Source organism: Melitaea cinxia, chromosome 24 (genome assembly GCF_905220565.1).
Source record: "Melitaea cinxia chromosome 24, ilMelCinx1.1, whole genome shotgun sequence".
NCBI lineage: Eukaryota > Metazoa > Arthropoda > Insecta > Lepidoptera > Nymphalidae > Melitaea > Melitaea cinxia.
This window is the reverse complement of record NC_059417.1, coordinates 4,213,412-4,235,067: the sequence shown is the minus strand read 5'-3', so window position 1 is coordinate 4,235,067 and position 21,656 is coordinate 4,213,412. Positions and strand designations below refer to the sequence as shown.

Sequence of the window (21,656 nt, the reverse complement as noted above, 5' to 3'; positions counted from 1 at the left end):
GCACTGAAAGTTTTTTTCCGTCTCCGTGTATTGTAAAATTTCATCAAATTTAAATAATTATTTTTGTGATGTAATGTGATAGTTCAAATGACACAAAATCATTGTACTAAAAAAACTAAGTTTCGACTTTATGTGTAAGTGTCATTCATTTATAATACCAGTATAATTAAGTCCAACGTCTTAGAAATTTTCACGATAATTAAGAAAGTCGATACTCATAGAACAGTATTTATAATTTATTGTAATTAATATCTATTAATTTTGATTATTTATTTTTCAGGTAAGGTTCATCACAAGAAATATAATTTTGTAAGTAAAACATTTTTAGCAATCATAGAAAAGTTTTATCTTTTTAAGTATATACAAGTAAATATATACATATATTACATACACTATAGAATATATATTAGTGTAATAGGGATCTCTATTCGCTAGAAATTTGACTCCACGCCGGGCGATAAGCGTAGTATCCAACCACCCCCGGTGGATTGCTAATAATTTCACTCGCAGTTACAAGGACTGAAGATCAGTAGTCATGCATTAGTTAAAGATGATAACATAATTATACTGCTGTTAAATTTAAACTCTGTATCTCTTGGTTTAATTCAAAAAATATGTTTATACTTATTTTAAAATGTTTATTTATTTAATAATATTATTGCTTATTATTTATTTTTATGTTACCCATACGTTGGGAGTTTTAAACATTTTTTTTTAAATATCATATTAAAAATCGATCATTGCAGCGGGGTTCGAACCTGCATCTCCGACTGACCGTATCGTAGCTCTAGCCAATTAAGCTATGGAACGATATACCCACTAGATCGAAATTTGTGATATAATGATTTTATATTCGGTTCTAAGAGGCCGAATTTTTTTTATTGCTATTAAACCTAACTCAATTATAAATGCAAGTAGACTCGCGAATCATCTTCTAAGATTGGCAGATCATGTGCATTTATGGGAAATTAGTATTTATGAAATACTTTTATTTGATTAATAATAGCCTTCTGGTTATATTTAGGATAATTAATACTCGAAATTAGTAAATATTTTTAACATTACTCTCTTACAATTTGATAACAATTTCATCATATGTAAAACAATGCTATCAACGGATCTTTTTTCCTATGACTTAATGCATCGTATTCAACTATATTATGAAAATAAAATCTTCGAAGTTAAGCGTATTTCACGGCTTTGATAGCACACATGTGCAGTCTAGAAAAAGTTATAACAACATTAATGTAGGATCTTTTGACAGCTCTCCGCTCGTCGTTAGCAGCCCTGCCTTGTATCTTGTCATAATCTCTAGTGCTGGCCATTTACCGCTATCGATAATTGGACTTATTTCAAAAATAATATAACTATTTACTTAAAGAAACAATTTTGGCAAAATGGTTCGTATGCAAGAGCATTATAAAAATGAAACAGTGTTGTATTTCAATATTATGTCGTATACCTGTGTAATTGTAAAGTAACGTCATTCAATTCAAGAATACTGTAATAAAATATGTAGAACTGTTTGTGTGACAAGTCCAAATTTTAGGATAGTGTAGGTTCTTTTTATTTTTTAAATTTGTACCAACTTTACCATTGTTATAAAACACTAGTACTTCGTATTAAATATTTAATAATACCTTTTTTCGATATAGAAAAATTCTATCGATTCAATAAATAGAAATTAATTCTACAAAAATTTTATCGACTAGTCTCATCGACACATACCCAGCCCACCGCATCACTAATTACGCAGACGGCAGCGGGTCTCACCAAGGGTACGGTCGTCTGAATTTTTTCCCCAACACCCTACCACCCTCCGGAAGGGAGGGTTCCTCCCCAGACCCTTCTTAACATTTCCCTGGCTCGAAGGCACAAGACGCCTCTCTTATATGGACCCCTGGTACCTACGGGTTATATACTTTTTTGGGTCTGCTAGACCCTTAGAGGCCCTCGGTGTTAGATGCCTATATAACCCATTTTCAGCGTTTTGACCTTTATGTAGACTTAGGGTTATATAAAACTTTGTGGATTAGGCTCGGGCAGTGCGTGCAAATAGATCTCTAGAGAGCTTTTCTCTAAACATTCCGTTATATTAATTGCTATGTGTTATTGCTAAATATTGTACTTTAATATTAAGGAGGTGTCTTAATATAATAAATATAAATTATATTAAATAAAGTGAACTTTATGTAAATTATTTTTTGTTCCAAAAAAAGTTTTTATATTGCCAGTTTCTTATAAATTTTCGTTAAAAACACATGTGCTTATGAAGAGAAATAATGTAATTCTTCAGTCAAAACCATCGATATAAAAATACTTAAAATGTATAATCAACGAAAAGTTTTTAGCAACAACATAAACCTAAGAGAGGTAAAGCCATCGTTTAAGGTCACTAAAGAAAATAAGTTGTAGATGGAAATACAAAACAGCACATTTTTGTTATGAAATCAGTTTCAATAAATTGTAGTTGCCTAAATAACAGCTAACGGCAGTCCTCAAAGAAAGGAATTAAAAAAAAGGAATTAAAAATTACTAATTACTAGATATGAAAAATTATTATACCTATTCGTATAAATTTGCTTCACCACATTCTGTTATTTTTTGTAATACATATGTAGATTTACATGATTAGGTATAATGTACAGACAAATGTTACACACAGTTATTAATTTATACGTAGAACAATTCTTACGTAATGTTGCTTGCTATCTTTAAGCCTCATATTATAGACTAAATAAAAATATCGGTTACCGTGTTGCCAGTAATTAATCCACGTTTCCATTTCTATAGTAATTATAAATCAGCGAGATTAAACAACACTGGGGATATATTTAAACAAATGTGAATATTTCGAATAAAATATATTTAAAGGTAAGCTAAGCGCAGAGTAAGCGATGCAGATATTATAAACATTACATATGACTACCCACTACACTAGAAACTTGGCGTATAACGCAACTTAAACATTATGTGTGTACGTCCCTAAAGTGCCGCGTGACAGCAAAAGGCGAAAGTAGCAGCCTTCCCGCCTACTGCGAATAGCCACCGAGGCAAAGTTTGCCGTAACCTCCACCCGTGCTTTACCACCCTAGTACCCGCCACCCTCCTTTGAGGACGTCTTTGAGAACTTTAGCGGGAAAACCCCAAATTCTACGTTCCGATTAGTTGTACTATCTTTGAAATTTCTGTTACCCTAGTGTTTTTGGGTCAGTCATAGTTTGAAGTAAGTTTTTTCATTCGAGGATATTTCTTTTTTCGTTTTTAAGTAAAATTAATTTACACAATGCGAAACCGTCCCCATTCCCTTTGTTTGATAATGTGACTTTTCAACAATTAATTCTTCAGTATTATTACTTAATTTCTTCTACTCGTACACTTTTTATTAATCATCAACAACATATTTCATTCAAGTCTCGTTAGTTTAAGTTAAATTTACTATGATCATTGTAAATAAATAGTTTATTAAAGAAGTTAAACTATTCGTCAGTTCTCGTAATTTTGAAAATCAACTTGACATCCATAAAAGATTTGAGTCGCCTGTTATATGATATAGATTAATATCTAAAAAATTTGAGAACCGATCTAACGATATTTTTTAAGTACTTGAAATTTTTATAAAAACTATTAACGAAGTTTTTCTAACCATTTTTTTCGTAATGTTAGTCACGAAAATCTGACTTTTTTTTCAATCTCTAACGCGTTAAATAATAAAATCGTGCTAGCAAATAAAATCATAAACAAATATAATCAAAGATTTCAAAACACTTTTGTGTTAAGTTTTATTTTTAAGTAACACGTTGATGTCTTTTCCTTGTCAACTATTTTAAGACGCTGTTTTAAAATATTTATTTCCGTTTATCATTTTTTCGTTATTTGAAAAAAGGCATGAATACAAACTAAAATGATTATTTAAATATTTCAGTGGTACCGTCGGGAATGCGCGTCCTTCTTGAAATCTAATGAAAATATTAAATTAAAGAAAAGTGCAGGCGATTGACTTTATTTGCAAATATCCTTTTTACTCTTTAAGTGTTTTTAAATGTAATTGTATACATTTTCCATACCATCGCTCCTATTAATTAGCATATTTTATTTATTTATTTATTTATTTACACTTTTTGCACACCAACACAAAAGTAACATAAGTTTAATGAGGTTAAAAAAAAATAAATTTGCATTAGTTGCGTATATTTGCAATATATTTACTTACTACAAAATGTTCATTAAATACAACAATTTTTATATGAATTTTATATCGCTAAAGAGACAAATAAATATTTACATATTAAAATAGTTTATTATTCTTATTATAAAGTAACAGTTAATATAAGATAAAGCATTTAAATTTGAAATGACAGATGCAACTTTTTTTTATAAAGACAAAAATTATATCATAAAAAGTACCAGGGCAGACAAATTCCTATAAACGCATAATGGAACACCAGGATAACACGAACTAAGCTCAATTACTTACCCCGCTTGTTGTCAAGTTGCTTACCCCGCGTTCGCTTGTTACTTTAGTCAGAAAAGTATAAATAACAAAAGAGTAACTTAAAACTCAGCACAAAATTTTCACTTTTAAAAAATAAGTGATAGTTTTTAGTTGTCGACGTAATACTTTGTGTAAAAGGAAACAAACAACCAGGCGTGTAGCATTCTGGAATATAGAGTCTACAGTTTTGTTAGACTAGGATAACAGAAATTATGCGAACCTTTTCTATTATTACGAGTATAATTGAGGCGTTCAGTCGTAGAGTGACCTAATCTTAAGAAATGTATAGAGTTAGAAATACTGTTTCATCTTTTTCTAATCTTTGTTACTAGATTTATTTTAGAATAAAATTAAAGATCTGCATAATAAATAATATTTACAAACAATAAAAAATAAATATAATATCATGAAATTATCGTGTCCGTTATACATATAAAGCATCACGTAAAATGAAATTTTAGAATATAAAAAAAATGTATAAATAACATATGTTATGAATATAATATTTGTTATTGTGGACAACGTGTAATTGGAGGAGGCACTCCACTATATATTTTTATCGCTAAGGAAAGTGCGCAATGATAGTATCTGGTTTTAAGGGTGGAAAAAATACCTTGTCGTTAATAAGTTTGTTATTTCAATCTCATTTTAAAAATAATTGTAATCATAATGTAAAGGTATAATACAAAAATGATGGTATTTTCACCGAAATGAATTTTCGTTATTTTTTAAAACTAGAATATAATAGCCTAAAAATGTTTAGAGCTACCTTAAAAGCATTTTATGTTCTAAAAACTATGCATGAACATCCCAGTAAAACACGTTTTTACTACACAACACCCTTCCCTTAATTAAAAAGGCACCCGTATGTGCCAATACACGACGGGAGGTGAGAGAAACTTCGCGTAAATAAGCAAAGTATACTTAGAAGAGGAATTACCGCCTGCCCGCTGCTGCCCGGGTAAGCAACCGGATATTTCTTTTAGTTGTCCAAAGAACCCCCCGGTCATAATGCCCTAGTGGGGGCTACAGGGTGGTAGATATAAAGATACAGGCCCCCACTTATCCGGGACCATACCCGGTCCTTTTGCTTTTATAGGGGGTGTGTATAAAACCGAATCGCCCGGTTTTAGCTGCGCTAGACGGTTACGAGCGGGCCTGACGGCGGTCGCATTACGCTATGAACGAGACTATATCTGATGTGGTTATGCTGGCTTGGTACTTTAGTACAATGTTTCGGCGATGGCTTTGTGTTTATTGGTTTGAAGTAGGGCCGTAGGGTCAATAAAATAAAAATGGCAGAATTTTATGATAAGAACTTATAATAATAATAAACTGAAATGTGATGAATCTGGCACGAATGCTAATAATAATATTGACAAAATATAATTATTTCCATCGTAATCAATATGGTTTTATGTTCTTAATTTAATATTCAAATGGTGCTATAAGATAATTAATTTATTAATGTTTGTCTAACGTACCTGTTGTAGACAAAGTTGTATAGTAAGAACTGTTATTTTTCTTCACGCTACTCTTGTTATCCGTCATTAAGACATCAAAATAATTAACAAAAAATGCAATTAATTTTTTTTAGGTTTCCGATACGAAACTCATTTTCTGATTATATTATTGGATCGATATCTATCTGTACTAATAAATGTAGAGTTTTCTTGTTCGGTTGTACCGAGAAAACTACTGAACTGATCGGAATAATACTTATATCATAAGATGCAGCGTGTTTCGGAGAAGGTTTTGATATATGATATGTTGGTGATTACTTATCGCGTAAAAAATATAGACGGACAGAGTTCGCTAGTTTTTACTATTTATAAATATTTTTTTAACAATCGTTAAATAATAAATTCATATTTTACTATTACCACAGTCGTGTACCGATAATATTTATGACTTAATTGAATCATTACGAAGTACAGACGATTTTTATTTAAATTTTTATGTATGGCGAATGAAATAAAAGCAGAAATACAGTCTAAGCTGGGTACTAACATTAGAGGATCCCATTAGCCTCATTCGTACAATAGGTAAGTGTCAAATACAGCAAGGACGCAAGCAGTTCTAGTCTTTAAAGTGTTCGTAATAAGTACAAAATTGTTGTGTCGTACTAGTTACAAATTCTGAGTGTGTGGGTGTGTTATGGTTTATGCTAGCCCTTTTTGATAGTCCCGTATACCGAAACGGTCGAGCTGAGATATTAATTTCTGTTTATTACGAAGGCGACATGTGTTTATAAGACATCTAACTATGTTGTTTCATTATTCGAATGTTCGTAGAGGGAGGCCGTATAAAAACGACAATTTCCTCTAAACGCCGCGCCCGCGCTGCGCCTGCCTCGGCGCGCCCTCTTACTAATTAACTGCCGCAGCGTTATGTCACCCTGGTACCCCTGTGAGGGTGGTGCTTATTTTCTAAATTGAAAAGAATTATTTGCAGAAAAAGAAAGGCTCACCTCAATAAAAAATGCTAACTATCCTCTACCACTTCCGCAAATCTTTTGAACTTTAAATAATACGTACCCACTACAACCAGAATTATTGTGATTATAGTATTAATTTTATTGAAAAAGTATTTATGACATAATATTTAAATTGAACTTACATTTAGCATGAAATTGTCCTTAAATATAAAATATATTACACAATAAGTCCTTTCATCAACATTCAACATCATTCTTATAATAAACCAAGACACTCGATTTCTTAAAGTTTCGATCAATGTCACTAAACCATAGTATAGCAATAAAGTAATTAGTATATAAGCGTACCATGGAGTATCAATATAGTTGCTTATAATATGAGATTCCCTAGACTTCCGAAACGCGGTCATTGTGAATAGCTGTATGAGACAAAGGAATATGAATCTTAGTGCTCTATAATAAAGGCTTTGTCGACAATTGAAGCGATTATTCGCACGCACGTCTTGAATAAGCCACCTTAGCAGTAATTATTATAATCTGTTACATATGTGTATGTTGCTGAGAGCAGTGCACATTAAGGTTCTTATTGCAAAAGCCGTTAACTATTCTATGAATTTATTTAGCAAATATAGCTACGATGATTGTCCGTTATAATTTTTTTTTCAACTCCCAAAGTTTTTAATGCTTGTTTAAATAGAGCGTCCAAGGCAAGTGTCGTCATCATCTATCTTCTGTGAGTTTGGCCACTTATGTCTATATAAGCTATCTGACTTAATTTGGGACTGTTTATGCCACATGTAATAATATTACAAATTATTTTTAGACTATTTAATATATATCTTTTTTAATTAGAGAAATTTAAAAATAATACTTTAATTTATTCAATTTTTTAAACAAGGAATCGCCAAATAAGCATAGGCACGTCTTAAACTATATTTCTCAAAAGAAAGTAGGTAAGTACTTATGCAAAATAGCTTTACGTACACAAAGCATACAAATGAAATAAATAAAAAAAGAATGTTATTCTGTCAAAATAAAACACTAATTGGTTAAAATATACTGTGTGGCTACGGTACTAAAGAATATGGCCACCCCCTCTCTTCCCGTGGGTGTCGTAAGAGGCGACTGAGGGATAACACGGTTCCGCTACCACCTTGGAACTTAAAAAGCCGACCGGTGGCGGCATAACCATCCGACTGCTGGCTTTGAAATACACAGGCCGAAGACGGGCAGCAGCGTCTTCGGTGCGACAAAGCCAGCCCTGCGGTCACCAACCCGCCTGCCCAGCGTGGTGACTATGGGCAAAACACATGAGTTCACGTTATTTTTGGCGTAAACTTGTGGAGGCCTATGTCCAGCAGTGGACTGTATAGGCTGTAATGATGGTTAAAATAACCTCTTGACAGGACAAAAATAACTAACAACAAAAAAAAAATTAAATAAAATATTTAAACCGCTAATATTTGTGGCTGTTGCGCTGGCGGTTGCGGGTTCGATTCCCGCACATGACAAACATTTGTATTGGTCATGCAGATGTTTGTTGTGGTCTGGGTGTTTGTGCAGTCCTTATGAGTCTCCGCACAGTGCCTCGTAGAGCACGTTGAGCCGTCGTTCCCGGTTGTTATCATGTACACCCGACAGTGATCGTCATTCATAGTAGGGAATATACCCACCAACTCGCATTTGAGCAGTGTGGTGGATTAAGTTCTGATCCTTCTCCTACATGGGGAAAGCTTAATGTAAAAGTCATCATTCTTAAACAAACTATTAAGTGTGAACCAGTTACTTCAACTAACAACGTAATCTCCAGCATACCTCTGACACGGTCGATACATTTATACTCCGTATATAGTTCACATATGACGTGTACTTGTACATTGCGTAGTTTCACGTGTTCTCGACTCACATCTAATGTGGCTTTGAGAGGCATTTATAATAATTGTTATAAATATCGATATTTTACTCTTTAAAATTCTTAAAGTCGTTTATTAAGTACTTCACAAAAACTTATATATTTCGTACTTGAACTAGTAAAAGTAAGAAGCATTATTTACAGACTACTTTCTACGATTTTGTCAACCTAAATTTTTATTATTAATCCAAAGCAAGAGAGCGAGAGATATCCTAAAGAAACTTCATCGCGTATTTCACTATTAACTCTATCTAATGTTAAAGATTTTGTGTAAATTTATGTTTAAAATAGTTCAAGTATTTTTAATAGCTGTAGTTTTATCTAAATGCGTTCATCATTGACGAAGATATCTGTGAATATGCAAACATTCATCTTATAGTGAAGGTAGTTGAAAAATAAAACAAAAGCTTTGTATACTAATAATAGTCATAGAGACGTGTATATTTATTCAGGTTTAAACAACTTTTACAATGTTGAATGAATATAGATATAATAATTTCAAATATATTGAAGGTAGTTTACTATTCCTTTATATCTATAGTAGTAAAAAAGAAATATTGATACGGTGATGAAATACTGATGAGCCTAATCCTCACCCAATGTGCAGTAGGTACATAAGTACATAGTTCGTAACCATCAGAGACTGTTTTCTCAATGGTAATTACTGTTTCCCCCTAAGGGATTAACACGACAACGTGACTGCACCATATCTTAGTAAACGTACATAGCGAACAATCAAAATAATTATTAATAATTTTATATATAGCAATACCGTTCGTTTTTAATCGACTTCAAAAAGGAGGTTCTTAATTCGAATGTATTTTTCAAATGTCAGTTGCCTCATAAATTTTTACTAGCTGTAGGTACTTTTGATAATTATTTTTTATCGGAAGCTAGTGCTTGACGTTTGGTCACATTTTAGTTTATTTTAATTAACCTATTAAGTATTATTGCATTTAAGTATGTTTAAGTTTTTTGTCAAGCGAGATCTGACAAGCAGTTTTTAGGCTATCCCTAGTAATAAGTATTATATAATACTATACCTGTGGTAGTAAATTGTAGTCAGTTATTATTTTGTTTGAGAGTAACCACAATTATTATACACGTTTATTCAAATGGTTCAAATACATCACAATACCTTGGCGGAGGTCCTTGCCGAGACCTACTCATACATCGGAGGAGGAGGTCGTTGGAGGGATCCTGTTGTCTGCAGATCCGGGACCCTCCAATTAATGCGGCTGAAGGCTCCCGCAGAGGTTTTTGTCGGTATTGCAGCCCCAAGTGCTGAAGCCGACATACGGACGATTATCCCATCTGACCTGTTGCTGCAGTTGGTAGAGACTCTTCCAACTGCTCCACGATTGTGGGAGCGATTCCCGTCCTGAATCTGGGTGTATAATTCATTTATTTAAATAAAGTACGAAAGTGTCTATGATTGACACCTAAAATGAATTAAATTATGTAACAGATGAATCTGTGTGAAACATATTTATTTATCATTTGCTAATATGTTCAATCTCGAGAGACGTGTCTTTGATTGATCATATGAAAATTTATGTTTGATTGAGATTTTTCGGAGATTGTAATTTTATATTAAAACTGATGTTATGAAGATGATATCGTTTTTCGTGTTTGATTATTTTGAGGATATGAGTTTATTATATGGCATTTGACAAGCCCATTTAGGAAGCTAAAAGTCACCCCGACTTCTGCTCCAGTCTGTAGGTTAGATTTCCGCCCTGAGTACAAGTCAAGTCATATCGATATATATATAACAGTTGAGTGATATACATATCTATAGTACGGGTATACTTTTAATAAATGTAAGTATATACATACCTATCGTATAAGTAATACATCGAGACTCGGGGTGCGAATCGAACCCATAACCCTGCAACGAAAAAAAAAAACACTGCCAACTGCGCCAACGGTGCAGTCCCGATCAAGAGATTTACATAAAATATTTGTTCATGTTGATATAAGATACTACATCAATATAACAGTAATTGATGAGATATACAACATGAGGCACATTGACCGTTGAAACAGTATATATGTACATATGTATGAGTTAATTACCGTTTACACCCTTGAGATGCACACAGATGAAATATGCGTACCTTGACATCATTAAAAATATATTATGTATAGCTTGTGCTTTGAGTGACAAAGTACCTATATCTATTTATATTGGACGAAAGTCTGGCGCAGTAGTAGGACTCTGGTGCGGTGGTTACTGCAACTGACTGTTACGTTAACACTCGAGGTTTCGATCACCGTTCGTAGCAAATATTTGTATCAGTTTCCGTAAATCTGACATAATATTTTAAAATAGGTACTATATTTCTATTTTATATGCTCTGTGACTACGGCATCCAAGAATATAGCCACCCCCTCTCTACCCATGGGTGTCGTAAGAGGCGACTAAGGAATAATACAGTTTCACTACCACCTTGGAACTTATAAAGCCGACCGATGGCGGGATAACCATCCAACTGCTGGCTTTGAAATACACAGGCCGAAGACTATGGGCAAAACACATGAGTTTACGCTATTTTTGGCATGAACTTATGGAGGCCTATGTCCAGTAGTGGACTGCGAAAGGCTGCTGTGATGATGATGATGATGACTATCTTTCTACCCCATATTTATGTATCAATGATTCAAACATTTCCATTTACTTTAGTAATTAATATATTGTTTAACTAAATTATGTATTATACATACACATATACGAGTCATTAGTCTAGCTATTCAAAGGGGGAACGCTGCCAATGTCTTTGGAACCTTGCCTAAAGGGACTCCTTTTAATAATATTTTTTAGTTATTATATTATATATATATATATACAAGGTTTTTTTTTTAGTTTAATGTAATTTATCTTATTATTATTATTATATCTTTTCATAAATATAAATAAATATAATCATATACGAGTATATACACGTCTGATACTAAGATTCAAGCTTCTTCGTGTTCTTGTGTATATGTATATATTGTGTGTATGTATAGGCAACATCCGACTGATATAGCTACAATTTTTTTTATTCTATAAATATACATATAAATAAATACGTGTATTACCCAGACTCGCGTGGGAATAGGACCTATAACCCTTGGAGTAGAATCAAGCTCACTATACTGCGCCAACGGGTTACTAAATATAATGACTATATGATGTAGATATGTATGTCATAGGATCTAATTTCAAATTTCTTTAAAGACCTCGATTCTAGTTTAAATTTTTTCACTATTTATGTATGTAAAGCATAAAGGGAAAATTCTTAAGAATTTAATATAGCAACACAGGCATACATTCAGAAAAAAAAACGTACAAATTTGTCTTTTGAACTATGTTATACATAATTATATACTTGATAAAGACGAAGGTAGCGGCTTGTATAGTGCTATATTGAACATATTGTAGGTAGCCGCGATATAACTTGTAGGATACCTATATGTACAACACGAAGCTCTGAATAGTCATATGTACAACTATCTCACCTCGCACTGCTAATCACTGATCGCCCCCTCGGGATCGATATTCGAATACCTACTGCCTTACTGATATGAAACTTCAAGATGAAACGTAAACTTTGAAAAAAATATTTATGTATAACATATATATCATTGTCTTATATTTTAAATAAGTGTTCAAGTTTTTACGATCATTAGTTAACAACGACTCTACATTTTTAACTATTTTGGTATATTTATATCTATACGATGTATGTATAAATAAATATAATTTTCCATTAATTTTCAATGACCGTTATTTGAAAATGAATCCATTTATTTGTGTTATGTTGATTTTGTAATTTTTTTTTTTTTTTTAATAATACCGCATAATGGCGGATAATATAGGATTTTACGGACGTTTTTGTATGAAATACTTCTATAAAATATTAACAACTTCTGATAAATATATTTGTAATATGACAATGCACACGTTAATACAAGTATAAGAAATGTATAAATAGCAATAAAACAGTTGTTCTACGTTTAAATCTTTCAATCGACTTAATTCAATTTAGTATAGTGGTTGCCTAAAACCTGGGGCAAGGGCGTTACTTTATTTTTAAAATAATCCGTAACACGACCGAATAAGGCTTCATCATAGAATCCGAAGTTTAGTGAAGCGGAGGTGATATAATTTGAAATGCTTTTTAAACTTATTTGCACTACATATTGTTGTACTATAAGTATAATATTTTTTGTCCTACTAGGGTGACAAACAAGCATCCTACCTGGTTATAAGCGGTTACCGTAACTTAGGGATGCAACACTAGAAGTATCGCAAGCGCTTTGCCGACCCTATCTCTTATTTTCCCTCGTTAGCTCTGATCACCGTACTCACCAACAGCAACACAACACTTCTTGAAAACAGTATGTTTTAGCTGTGATCTTATTTATTTATTCATTTATTAATACTTTATTGCACAATACATTAAAGAATTATACAAAAGGTGGGCTTAATGCTACAAGCATTCTCTACCAGCCAACCTTAGGACGTACAAGAGCAGAAGTTTGTGGGTGTGCAAGTATTAGTAAAATTCACATTAAGAAGAAAAAAAAAGGGAGGAATAATAAGGTAAAGTTAGTGGCAATCGTCGATCTGTTGAAGTTCTACCTCAGATTATGATATCGATGAAATGTGTTAACAATCTAATGGTTCTATTCCTGTTTTTAAAATGTCATGCGCTATCATCTATTGCGTGGTTTTCGTGTCTATAGTAAACGAGAGACGGGAAAATAAGGCGTCAATGCTACAATTTCAAACTTTCTTAGCTAAATTCTATAATTACCTGCGTACAGTTTTACTTCGTGGGAATTTTAGAATGAAAACGTTATCTGTATTAGTTGCTTGGTTCAGTAGTTTTTCTGGGAAAGGACAAGAAATATCATGAAATATAATGTACTGACATTTTTCTATGAATCTTTTCATTTTTCGGAAAGCTTTTTTCGCTTTTCGTCTTAATATTGAGATCTTATACATTATTTATTTATTATTATCACCATCAAAATATATAAATGAATAAAATCGATCTTTTACTACTCAACTGATGGATACATGTATACAAAAAAATAATAATAATTTGTACAGATTTTTCCATTAACTTGTAGTAGGAAAAATAAAACCATACCATAAAGTTTTATATACTGGATATCACTCATCCTTTATATATATAAAAAATATAACGCTGACTGTAAAAATATAATTTGCTCTACAATTTGAAAAATAGAAATATCTCTTCATTTCAATCAAGTTTAAGGACTATTGATTATCACCTACTTTATTTATTCTTACTTTATATAACAGTATTCGGCTTCAATTCCATGGAGCAGACACAGGAACTAACTAGTGGACTGTGAGGGTTAATTACTGATTGCCCCCTCGAGATCTGCGCCGATAGTGAACACAACGCCTTACTTAGATGGCCAAATTCGAGTGACGTGTCAGTCGAACGAAACACCCTGACGTTATAAATACAAAAAAAAAATATATTGGTAACATCTGTAAGTGAAATAGTCAAAAATAAATGGTAGTTAAAATGATTTATAAAAGTATTTTGATGATACATGTATGTATTTATATAGTATGTAAAGATTTCAGTTTAAGTTATTCAATTTATTTTACCTGTTTTGATATTTACGTATTATTGTATACTAATGGATAAGAAATAAATATATATGTATATATCCTAATACTACGTAAGATTGCCGTTGTAGGCTGGATGAGGATTGCAGAATTCCGGGATGTCTGGCGCGAACTTGGGTAGGCCTATATCCAGCAGTGGACTGCAATAGGCTGAACTGACTGACTGACTGTATACGATCGATTGCCTTCGATGCAGATTTGGTTAAAATTCTACGCCTACGTGTGTGAACTTTACTGTTTTTCACTACGTGACATAATATCGGCGAACGTATTAATGCTCGTAGTATTCGTCATCTTAGGATATCGCAAGACACATCACCGACTACATCATCTCGCTAGTATCAATGGAATTATATGAAAAGACTTTGTTATACTTTTATTAACTAAGGCGATAGACTCGTGTCTGAGTTGATACCTTCTGTTTTTTCGTCCCCAGTATTCGTAACTTGATATAAAAAAAAAACAATGATCTGTCTTTCTTTGATCAAAAGACAATTATCGTGACCGTTAAAAAAATAAACTCTTACACGTAATGTGAATAGCAAACCACGTCAAATCTAGAAATATATAATATGTATTAATAGCTCTTTACTGTACCAAAAAAAGAAATGTATTGACAGATATATTTTGGTATGTTTACCAATTTAGGCTTCAATTCTTCTGAACTCTACTTGTATAGAAGTAAAAAATAATAAAATTAAAACTTAATAAATTGCTCCATGTTATAAAATATGTCAAAATATATTTGGTAACAACGAAAAACAACAATTGAAGTTAAAAACGTAATTTATGTCATTCATAATCACAGTCGTCGATTTTTTTGCTAAAACATAGTGCGGCACAGCGTGAACAATTCGAAAACATATGCACACGTCAATTCGGTTATATATCATTGCTACATACATACCGTATAATACATATCGTTCTACCGTGTGCTTATATACTTGGAGCTCTATAGGCTTGTGTGTGTTCTGTAATTACGTCATTATCAGTTCGTAATCAAGCGTGCATCGGTTGAATTGATTTTCCTAATTGGCATTAATTCTGTTAATCATAAAGAAGTCGAGAACATGTTTGAAATGCGAATAAAGTTTATTTTTTATAGACCGTTATTAGTTTTTAGTGATTTCAAAGAAACTCGTATAACAATTTTCCTGTCATAATTAGCCTTATATATTGTAGTCATCAAATTTTCTTACACATATCTACGAATAAAAATGTTTTTTTTTAATGTTTTTTTGGTTCGGAAAAACTTACTTGTTCATCATTATTTAGTTCTTTTTTTCTGATGGAACAGATTTTTTTTATCTTTCGCATGTCTAGTTTACCAGGGCGTCATCATCCTAGCGCTGGTGTATTTATTACACGCAGTATATTTTTTTTTCATCGATTGTCCGCGAACCAATGTGCGTGTTTCGAGTGTCATTGATGCATTTCGGTATGGGGCCGGGGGGATGGAGGCAGGCCGGACAAGTATTACGGAACGCACTAACCATCGGATCAGTGTGCGTTTTAAAGCCGTACGGTGTGGACGTACGTTGCGCTCCTACAACTTACTCGCGAAACTCGATCCCTGAAAAGAAAAATCGCATTAATAACAGTGAATATAAGGTTTGTTGTAGTGCTTCGATTACGTTTCCAACATGAATCTACTTTTAATAGTTTGGTTAGAACAACTTTTAGTGCTATTCCGTTTTGCATAGTCAGGAATGGACATAGTTACTTGCGATGAGTAAGTGAGCCTTGACATTAGTAGGTGGTGACTGCAAAAAATGCAATTAGCCCATCGATAAGCTAGTCTTAGCTAAGTTTCTTTTGTCATGCTAAGATACTAAGTGACAAGGCATTGTTTTTGAATTTATCGGCCTTTCTTGGTTGGTCTCTAAGTATTCTTAGTTAAATTCTGTCTAGTTTTAAATATTCCACGTAGAAGTTGCTAAAATTATATACTTTGATGGTTGCTTAATGCCTCTTTATTTGTGATCAACTTAAAATATACTTAAAATGAAAAAAAAAATGATGAGAATAGTATTAAAATATTAAAAACAGTTAAGTTTTTAGCTGCACAAGGTTTTTTGAGTAGTTAACATAACGGCATCAGGCTTGCAGACTTCAGCAAAAGTTTGGTGTATCGACGCAGCTAAGTTTGAAAGTAATTTCGGAGTGCAGCGCGCGTCGAACTAATCAAATCGTTCACGGTCTTTACAGTGCTGATAACGGACTACCTACCGTGCTATGTTGCTCTGGTAACTGAAAAGTTTTCATGGTTTAGGTAAAATACTTTTTTTTTAATACTTTGGGCTCACTTATTTATAAAAACAATTCTATTCAATTTTCTCTTTTGTCACGTAAGCTATTTAGTAATTTTTTTTTTTATAATTTTAATTTAATAAATAAAATAATTTTAATTTATAATTATCTATATGTACAGAACTTTACCATATCAAACATATTTTTACCTTGTAACTAAATTAGTTGTAACTTGTAAACTTTTTCGAGTCAATTTTTCAAATCTAATTAGGTACGCCAACACAACAAAACTGCTACAGAAGCAATGACAAACCTAGTTGATTAACAAATTATTTAAATATAAAATTGATTGCAAAGTAGTTCTAACGCGTTCGTATAAAATGAGTCCTAAAATGCGCACACCTCCATAATAGTAATTGTAGTCAACACACACAATTATCTGTTTTGATTAAAATGGAGTTTTTCTAGTTATTAAGACTATGTGTGTAAAACAGTAAACTAAAGAAACACACAAAATATGATAAACAAAAAAAAATGATATTGTTTTTATAAATGAAATGCACGTAAAACTATTTCTCGAATCCTAAGGATCAAATTCATTTCATGGCGTGCAAACCAACGGTTATAAGAACTGGCCACCGTGCCCAAAGCCATTACGTGGCCTTGCTGTTATCGCTAAAGAAAATACCTAGTGCACTGGCCGAATGCCATTCCTACAGCGAACACAGCTGCCTCTGTGTCTTCATTTTAAATTACTATCAAAATAGTTGGTTTAAATTTTAAAACGACCGGTAATTTTAAATGTTCATTCATGCGCGACTGTGTCGATTTTATTCAGGTCTGTTTATTGCTAAAAAGCAGTTTGTTCTTATAAGGATATCGGATGGTACTGTAGTTCAAGGTCGATAAGGGTTTTTTAACTTTGTTCAGTTCGGAAAAAATATACCTTGTGAAACAGAATATTTCTGTGCAGCTATTCTTTATACTGGGTCTTATTTGTACACTAATAATGTCTACGATTAGTTTTAGAAAAATGCACTTGTAGCTTAGTTTTTAAATACAATAAATATTATTACAAATAAATTTATTGAAATAATGTTACGTTTTAAAAATGTTGTGGATTGTAACACATATTTAGGCTTGCGTAACTCATTTTGTTTTTGTACCATTAAAAATTAGCTACAATGCAAAAAAAATGTTACGTTTATCATTTTAAATTCACTTGACTAGTATAATAATTCTTTAGTCTATGTAATTCGAGCTGTCACACAAAAACTGCACTCGAGATTGAAAACGTCCGTTCCGTTATCGCGTAGCGCATGAGAATGAGAGGCCCTTTGCGATGTAATCTGCTCAAAGCTTCTCGGTGCCTTTACGCTCCTAGTACCTTTTTTTCTCAGAATTTAGTCTACGTGCAATTTTTTATTCTTTTCTTTGTTATCTGAGTCAATTTGCTGGCCTAAACGTGGGAAGCGCGTACAGTCCAGAAGAATTATAAAACTCGATAATACCTTTTTCAATTACATTTAATTAATACCTAGATACTTTTTTGCTTATTATGAAAACTAAAAAAAAAGACAAGAAGATAGAAACAGCAATATAAATTAAAACAAAGTCATAAATTAATTTCTGCTAGCGGTGCAAGCTATATCACAACAAATTGAACTTAAGCTCTGAATATTTAAAAAAAGTAATCAGTCAAAACAATCGAACCGACCGTGCCGTAATCACCCCATCCTATTCGGTACAAATAGATAGTTGTGTGTTTAACAAACAATGATCATTGGGAAGTATTGTGTAAATAGGGGCGAATGCACACCCTCTGTAAAAAGTAGCCTCTTTCTGAATATAACGGACGCAGATCCTCTAACTAGGGTTCCGTACAATATTAACTAACACATTGTTACTGTTAAAATATAATTTGTTTATTTATGTCCGAATAGTTTTTACTAAAGAGTATTTTAGGTAATTACGTCACTTAACGGTATCATATGACAATTAGAATTTTAACTAACTTTCAATAAACAATAAATAACCCTGCCCAATTCATGGCATTACATTAGCAATGAAAAATATAGGATATGTATATCTGGCCATACATAAGCTTAAAAGATGGCTGTCTAGGTTGTTTTGCACATGGTATATAAGAAAGGTAAATTACACGACTGCGTAAAATCAAAATTTTAATTAAATATAACTTGATAAATCTCGTTAGATAGTTTTGATTTAATTGGCTTCGTTCAAAAAAAGTATCAAATCAAAACTGTATTTTATTGAAATACGATAATTTAATAGACAAAGTTCGTAGAAGAACGTAAAAATTTGCTATATCAAGCCGATTTATTCGTTGTATATATATTAAAGAAGCAAATTGTGTAGCATATGCCCCTTTTTGCGACATTGATACAACGTCGATTCTAGACATCTAAATTACTATTTTATACCTATTTTATCTACCGTATTTTCAATAAGTTTTCCTTATCTGTTGAAAATCTTGGCATATAAAATGAATAATTTTACAAGGCGTTGCAATGAATTTATATCATTGACAGTAAGGAGCTATAATCAAACAAATAGAAATACGATTTTTTTTAAATAAAAGCAATTCTTCTTTTTTTATGTTAGTAAAAGGAAAATATCCTTTAAGCATCAATATTAATTTAGAATTTTAAAGTTTATTTTAAAATTAAATTTAAATTTGAATTATAATGAATGAGGAACCCCACTGCATGACTGACCTACGCAATCTCGGACAACTTGAGTTGTCCCTCTGTAAATTTTGTTGTTTATTCCTAGTCTCGTCTTGCGCTTTATAAAAATGTTATGATGACGTTTTTCTACTATTATCATTACAGTAGTAACACACAGTTATAGAAATTATGAAATTGTTTTTAATGCTCTTTTTGCTAACCTTCCAAAATACGAATTTTTGATAAATTGATGAAGTTTTCTTTATCCAATCGAAGCACTAAAACAAAACAAAAAATTATATATTAGTAATATTTTTCATTATAGCCTTTTTAATCTTTGAGAAAATGGGGTCAAATTACTGAATATTAAAATCAGTGCCAACTTTATCCTAAGACAAAAACTGGTGTATAAATTGGTGTAAACAAAACAGACTCAAGATGGCCGCCAAGAGAAAAGCCGGTGCACTCCTGCAACACGTTCTACCAAAGGTAACAATTTTTTACGCATCCTTAACTAGCAAGTAAGTCTATCTCCAGCTAATTATGGACCGTCGATTCGTCTGATTTATTGCGTCGTAGAGGTCATCGTGAATGGTTCGAGTTAAACACGCCAAGGCTGACCGTGATGGCACTTATAATGTGGTCAGGTTCTAGTTAGCTACTATAAAGCGCAGTAAAAATGGTATAATTAAAGGAATTTATAATGACATCCACTATACCCTGTCCGACTTAAAATAGGTGGTCAATATTAAAGAAGCCTTGAAAGTTGTCACTGTCCGAATGCGGTCGGGTAGTAGACGTTGCCGCATCGAAATTGGCGCCAAAGTCAGTTTTCCCGCCGCGGGCGGTTCGCCTTGCAAAATGGCGGAGTCTCGAATGACACGCAGTAACTACTACATTAACATGGACTAGACTTCTTATTTAAACTTTACGTAAGACTCAATCGACGCAGAGATTTGAATTAAAAACGTTGGTATAGACATTACTGAGAATTTCTGTATCATTTCAGGATTAATTTAAAATTTTTGCTAAAAAATAAAAAATAGTATTTTTAATGTAAAATCGTGTGTTAATAAATGTTAGCCATGCATGTATTCTATTATATCTAACTTTGTAGAACTCGATAGAAGTCTATATTTAAAAAAAATAAGAATAAAGTACCTGCAAATATCGTTTGCTACTAAATGTCAAACAATCCATTTGCTCACCACACAGCAATTGGTATTCACATATTGGCGCATTTCAGTATAAATTAAGTAAATAAACAGCTAGTATTGAGGAAAGGTTCATGGTTTTTACTATATCTCTTGGCACCTCTTATTTATGGCTTTGTACATATGGAGCTTAGAACATTGAAACCTGCCGTTCGTTAAATTTATTTAAAATCTATAACATATTTTATTATATTTAAATACTAATTTATAGGAATGTTACATAAACGCTATGAAATATTATATGATATACATATTAATACATAGTGTATACTTTTTTCTAATTAGTACGAATACGGAAATATATGGAATAATTCCTTTTATATTTAATAACTCTGCCTTATCCACGCTATTCTGATAAGGAGTGACCAATAAGGCGCTGGTCGACCTTGCAGCCTACCTTACGTCTAAAGTTAGCTGTACCTAAGGTTACTTATGTAATCTCACGGCTTCTAGAATTCGTGTACAGATGTGTATGTAGTAATTCTACTCAAGACGTGTACATGTGTGATCCTTATTTCAACGTTGCAATTGGAGCTGTGTTTGCCCAACTAATCTTGACCTCATGATTGAGTTATTATATACTATTAGGTATTAGTATAAATCAACATTTTATTAATAAAAGCGAATCGTTGAAAGGGACCTACGGGTGTAAACGTACTTTCGCGCGAATATAACAAAGTTTTCATTTAAAAAAAAATAGAAGCAAAATAAAAGTAAAAACTTTTTAAAAAACAAAGTTTTATTTAAATTCGCTGAAAAACATAAAAATCCATCACACCTTTTTCTATGAATATATGAAGTAATACATATTTTATATGGTATGTGATATAAAAGCTTGTCGCGAAGTTTAAGTAGGCTCTAACTGAGGTAGAGCGCAGCGGGAAATTTCCTGATAGAAATATGGAGCAAACCGACTGGGGTATTACCTCGACCTTACAGAAGACCACAGCTAAATAATACTGTTTTCAAGCAGTATTGTGTTCCTGTTGGTGAGTAAGG

At 32.4% G+C, this 21,656-nt stretch overlaps 1 protein-coding gene and 1 long non-coding RNA gene across 2 annotated transcripts in view; both read left to right on the top strand.

Annotated features, from left to right (window-relative positions):
• The window catches only part of LOC123665449 (nucleolar protein 4), a 156,718-nt gene that overhangs the window by 102,870 nt on the left and 32,192 nt on the right, over positions 1–21,656 (top strand). The gene's annotated exons all lie outside the window — the stretch shown is intronic.
• LOC123665452 lies at positions 6,217–16,547 on the top strand. Its single transcript, XR_006745041.1, has 3 exons — positions 6,217–6,313; positions 6,541–6,546; positions 16,533–16,547. It is a non-coding gene; the product is annotated as an uncharacterized LOC123665452 (long non-coding RNA).